A 7110-nucleotide genomic window follows, 5' to 3' on the forward strand; every position below is an offset into this window, starting at 1 on the left:
GTAGGGGGGTTGTTGGTAGTCACAACAACTTCCCAAGCTCATCATCAAACCTTGGGAAGAGATTATAGGCAAAAAGAACAAAATCAGTCTTGGATATGACAAGGATGTTTCCTTTCACATTCCAGACTACTCCAAACTCATCAAGTTTCAAAGTGTTAGGTTTCTTCAAGGTGATTCATCTTCACCTATTCCACATCATGCTCTTGTTCCACAGCCACAACAAATTTCTAAATGCCAACATTGTGAATGGTTGGCAATGTGAAAAATCAGTCTTTTGATCTTCATCTTTGTAAGCATTGTGGAAAAGACACCATTATTTAGTAAAATTCTCTAGACATAATACTATGTTGTAGCCTCTACAAAAACACCCAAAATTTTTCAACAGTATCAAATTATGGGTGCCCCCTCTACTTGTCCAGGTTCCAGGGAATAGGTTTATGTCTATGAAGTAGTAAGGTTTTTCAATCACCCAATTGTCATCAAACCCTATCCATGATTATGCTTACAGGTTGCTTATTATATTTACTCCCCTTGACTTACCTTGGATCTTGATCTTATTGATGTATTAGGGTTTAGGGGATTTGTTTCTCTAATGATGCATTTTAAGCCTCATATACCCTCAATCTATATGTCTCCATAATATGCATTGCAATGACGAGTACGTATTTTGTGTTGATAACCACACTCCACCTTGTTCCTTATCCTTTTGAATGCATCAGGGTTTAGGAAACTATCATATTTCTCATGCACCTTTAAAACCCTAGATTATCATGATGGAAGTCCCAGGCATGTTTTAACTTAATCCTCATCCTCTAGGATGCATTTTCACAAGAATTCTATGGCATTTTCATTACATCATTGCATCATGAGGCCATGAATTGTAACAAATATTAATGCCACTTTCAATCAGGTTCATTCATGTGCTTGAGTGTCAATTTTTTTGAAAAAAGGGTCGTGTTCATACGTTAAAATCTAAGTCTTCAAAAGTCCAAAAAGTACATGGCATATCACTATTTCAAAAGGGAATTAGTAACATTTGCATTTTGGATATTATATTAGGATATCTCTTGAATCTTATGTGTGCATACTTAATCATTATTGTGCATCCAAGGCTTTAGTATTTAAATTATAAAATATCATCATATGTAGCATAATTTGACTCATCTATGTTGTAGTGTGTATGTTGTAGTGTGTATGCAAAGGAACCTTTCAAGCAACATAATCTAACATGATTTTAGAGGCCTGCAAGGTATGAAATCAATACAAAGGGTCATACATATATGGATGCATTCACAAGTCTTATCGATTTTCCAATCAAGAGCTATTCATTTGAAGTTGCATTCAAAGCACCAACCCTTATAAAGGTTGCAAAAGACAACATTGAATAATATGTTGTGCCATACAGTGTATTGGGAATATGTATAGCACTAGAATTGGGAGTATCAACGTATGCATTGAAATCAAGGCCCTCACAATGCAATGCGATATTTGGTTGTGATGCAAAGCTTATTAACGCGTGCAAAGGATATACTAATACATGTTGAGGATTTAGCACACATGTGAAAGTCATAAAATTGACATGTAAAGGGTAAAACGTTTGCATAGAGCCCAATGAACACATTGGAAAGGAAAAATACATAAATATTGAATCCAATAACAAGTGCATTGGAAAACAACACAAGACTATGATGAAGGACCATATCAAAGGATTATGATAACATTATTTTTGTGGGAGCCGGTTATGACAATGCACACATTGGAAACTTATACACACTAAGAATTGAAATGAAAACATGTAGCAGTTTGAAATGGCACCATAAAATAATAAATATAAGCAATACCATGTACACCTAATGTATTTTTCAAGGCGTGAGATGGAAAAGTGTCACAATGCGACTACTACAAAGCCATGCAACCAACATTATATCAACATAAAATTGCCAATAAAAATATCAACGCTGCCATGATGAGATATAAAGGCATTCGAGTCTATAGTTCAAAATCTTTGAAACTATTGCAAGTGCAAAGTTAAAATATTGTGTCCATGGCATTGATAAACCCCTACCTATGGTCCTATTTGTGATGTAAAAGCTAGGTATAAAAATGATATTGTGCTAAACACATGCGCTAGAAAATAAATGTTTAAGGATATTATAGGAAGGTGACACAATGAAACCATGCGCATGTGTTGGAAACCAATGATACAAGTGTGTGGTAGGTGACATATTAAAATTTGTTACAAATGCAATACAATATTGACTAGGAGAAAAGGATGTATATATGGTTCTAGAACCATGTCCTTGGAATCATAAAGAGCGAAATATCATGCATTGGAGCTGAAGGACAACAATATATAATACACTTAGTATACCACGCAAAGTCATAACGATGCAATGGGCTTATGAAACCATGATAGTGCATGCCATATATAAGGTTAAAATGCAACAATGAAAGGAGAATACAAAATGTTGAAACACTATGCATTATAGGGCTATGTTAAATGTTTCCTGACGATGTCAAGGTAGCACCATATGCTACGACAAGCCATGCAACCAACCCTCGATTAAATATGTATCATAATATTGTTAATATATCAATGTTGAGATACGACACAGGACAACACCATATAAATGTATAGGCACTATCACAATATTATACATCCAACATAGCGATAGAAGGATTGGGCACATGTATTATGATGAAGGTTATATTAAGAGTGCAGCAATCCATGCCAACACCAAATTAAAAATCCATTTCAAAGAATAGTGGGTTTTCAAGGATAAGTTTTCTAGAGCGTAGAGAAATTGATGATATCCATACTACACCTAGAAAGAAATGGCAGGGAACATAAGAGCACAATTAAGATTTGGAATGGTACTAAGGTACATTACGATAATGTTAAGTCCGTAGGCATCACAACGCAACATTTGTGGATGAGAATTCATAATCCTATACTCACTGGTGTTGACATATCATGTACACTGGGGGGCTGGTAATGGCACCAAAAAAAAAGGCTGAGGCCATGGCGTTATGGGGACTCCTCTGGTTCATACACTTTCTGGATATTCCATCTATTCACATCTATGGTGACTCAAAGGTCATCATAGACTATGTCGGAGGCAAGGCTATCATCTGCAAATCCTCCCTACAAGGTTGGCTACACCAGATCACTACACTCTAGAGTTCACTACAATACTCCTCCATATAGCGTATCAACAAGGACTTCAATACAAAAGCAGACGATCTCTCAAAAAGGCATCATGGAAAATCTGGATGGTCTCCACATAGAGTTAAAGATGGACGAGACTTGATTAGAGGCCAGGATTCTGTCATTACAAGGATAACTTCTAAACCGGACATTCTTTTTTTTTAATAGCAGATTGATATTCTTTGTTTTTTACCTTGTTCTACAAGTAGTGAAAACAATACATATGTGCTACATATTTATCTATCATTTGCTAGACATGCTATACTGAAATATTAAGATATATCTTGCAATCCACAATTAGTATAGACTAGATTTTGATTTTGATTCTTGAACTGGCTATAGGAACATTTTTTTATGCATGATTGCAAATTTGCTCGGATAAATCTCTTTGTACTGCTATTGTTTGAGATACAGGGCCATAAAGAATATGTAACTTTCACATAGTGAATATATCAATTTTTTCATTGAAATGTCAAGCTTGTACAGTATTGTAAATGGTAAAATATCCATGTATAATTATAGCTCAAAAGCATGCAATGGGAATCTATCATAGAGCCAATGGGAATCTATCATAGAGCTAATAAGAAAGTCATGTGCACAAATATTTACAAGTATCATGCACAATTGCATATTGTAGGAATAGAAACCAAGACGCTACGTTACCAAGATACGATAGCGTGACCAAAGGCATGAATACATTAGCGTTGTCACAGTAGCACAACATAGAGCATCAGGCCCAAATTCCCCTATTACTAAAATCTTTGTCGTCGACAAGATCCCATCACAGATTATAGCACCATCTCGCCTCGCATAGCTAAGTCACAACTAATATGATGTTGATTCATCTTCCATGCGACAGGGAATGGCACATAAAATGCACTGTGAAAAAGTGTCATTATAAGTACATCGTCGCACAAAGGATACAATACAATGCGTGCATACATTACGAGATTATAATTCAAGGGGCATTGGGAGTATGCATCAACATTTCTAAGAAGGAATATTAGCATTGTTGTGCACATATATTTTGAGGGAGGTCATACACAAATAGAGTTTGAAGGATACAACATTGTGCCAAAATAATAACACATCCAACTATGCATTGGAGGGATAACAAGGACAGTGCGATGGGTTACAAAGTAATACCATAGAAGTGTGTGCACAATATGATTCTTTCTTAAGGCATGTTATTTCTCATTATGTTGCTGTCATATTTTTATATCATGTTTTGTACTCTATCAATGGATCTCGTCCTCATTCTTCTAACATATTACACTCGGTCTCATATTTATCTCTCAGTCGATATCCAAGATCAAAACACATATATGATGACAATCAGGTATGTATCCTAGATGGGACTCCTACTCCAAATGGTGTAGCATCAAGTTGGGACCTTATACCGGGGATATCCCCTAGTGTTGGTGGATATCCAACATTGTCAACACATTTTGGCACTAGAAGGAGGGTCAGATGACAAGTTGAGCTCATGGAGCCTAGTTTGACTCTTTAATCTTGAAATGGCTCCTCCACAAATCTTAATCCCATGATGTTTTCCCAAAATACATGATCTTTCCATCCCCGTGGAAATAATTCATCACTTCTCACAATTTAAGTTTGATGGCGAGGGTGCAATATCTATAGTAGAACATATGAGTCAGTTTCTTAAACTTTGTCATGTTAATGAAGTGTATTGTGAAGATGTTTCTTGTAAATTGTTCACTGTCACACTTGAAGGTCACATTAAGGAATGGTGCAATACCTTATCTACTGCTTTTATCCACTTGTTCGAGCAACTTATCAAGGAGATTCGTGAAGTGTTTGACAGGTATGATTATCAAGATCTGTATAAAAGGATAAATCAACTTAGAGCGAAACTCGATGAATCTTTGAAAGATTTTACTGATAGGTTTCTTCATATTTTCTATGAATTTCCTAAAGGAGATGTGAATTGGGGTTTCTTGGATAAATCTTTTACGTGTTTGGTTCAAATCTCTCTCAAACAAGTTGAATTTGAAATCAATGTTGATAATCAACCGTCCCATGATGTCGATGACCTTCAAATCCCAAATCAATCACATCTTATCCTGAATTTTGTTTTTCCAACCTTTCTCAGTCACGAGGTGCCCCAACTCTTAGAAGAAGAATATACTACCCCTGATATTTCTCACCCTCCTCCATTCCCATTACCAAATGGAGTGGTCCCTTGTGCCGATTTTGAAATCCCTCCTATCAATAATTCAAGTGATGGAGATAACTTGGAGAAAAAGGAGCAGAATTTCCCTCGAGTACAACCTGTTACATTTTTCTCTAAGGTGGGGCAATCTAAAAATCAAATTTATAAATTACCTCCTTTTGTCAATGAAATTCAACTCCATGATATGCTACCACCTACTCTTGTTTGCAAGGATCAACACCGTGTTTTAGATCACACTAAATGTTTGAATATCTTCATTAAGCATAATGTATATTATGATACGTTGGTTTCTCGAAACCACATCATTGAAAGAAATATAAATCTTGAATCGGATCTCATTTCAAGCATTGCCTCTTCAAGGTATTCTTTCATCCTATATCATTCACGCCTCATTACTCCTTATACCTCGATTCTCCTGATCAATCTGTTGTGTCATCAATTGCTTCAAGTACACTTGATTATCAATATGTTGGGCCAAATAGTGACGAGGTACAAGGTGGTAATGTTTCGCATATAAAAGAGGAAAAGAACGAAAGCACATCACATCTCTCTCCCATCTTGAAAGTCCCATTATGTCAAGACGATGTTTCTTCATTATTGGTTGATCAAGGATCTTGAGATCTTGGTAACCAATCAAAATACCTAATGAAAATGAAGGTTTTGACAATCATCACTTTGTTGATGATGACCTCACTAATGTACATGATGACGACTATCCATGTACAATTGTTGATTTCTTAACCGCCCAAGAGGATTGGGATTTGCAAAATCTAGATATGGAATCTAATTTGATCATAGATGAATTTATCATGGGAATTTCTTCCTCAACTCATTATCCCTTGTGTCCTGATGCACGTAATTCCAATCAAGTGATGTTGAAAATATTTTAAATCCTTCAAATTCTCAATATGACGAATTATATTTTAAGCTGACACAGAGTGGTGAAGTTTCATCTTTGGAAGAGGAAAACAATGTAATCATTGAGAATCTAATTTATGGATGCAATCTCTAGATTTGGATGGACTTAACCCTTCAGTTCAGTTCGTTCATGGAATATTTTTTATTTTCACATCCTCAGATGCAAGACCAGAAGAATTTTATGACTTGACTAATCTATTTGGTGATATTGAAACATCTGATCAAACGAGTGATGTAGACAACTGCTATCTAATTAATAGTGATCTTGTTAAAACAATTAATAGTAGTTGTCCACATATAATTGTTGATCTGACCAAGCTCTCGAAATTTAATCACCCAACATTTGAAAGTTTAGGGAATTTTCAAGGAGTCAAGGAATTTCAGCTTTCGTTGATGGTTATGTCACATTCTTGCAATCCTAATGAGATCCCTAAATTAGGATTTTATCACATGATTCTTTTCTTAGCATTGTTTCACTAGGTGTAAGATTTCTCTTGAAATTTTTTCATCATTTTAAATTTAGTTTTCTTAACTCTCAAGATATAGTTTCTAATCCGATAGAAGATTCTTGTTTAGTTAATTATTCATCATGCAAACCTCTTATATTAAATCCAACGTTTAAATGCATATCTTTGAGGGATGCATATATTTTTAAGGCTTGTCATGTTGGTCATCAAGAAAGAGATGCTCATTAGATATAAGATCATGTCCTGTTAAACTCATCCATGAATACCTGGCTCCTCATCTTTCTTGTGCATACTGTGAAGCTAATTAGTTTTGTTTTGGCACA

Source organism: Pinus tabuliformis, chromosome J (assembly GCF_031772625.1).
Source record: "Pinus tabuliformis cultivar Carrire ecotype Pingquan chromosome J, CPIR1, whole genome shotgun sequence".
Classification (NCBI taxonomy): Eukaryota; Viridiplantae; Streptophyta; class Pinopsida; order Pinales; family Pinaceae; genus Pinus; species Pinus tabuliformis.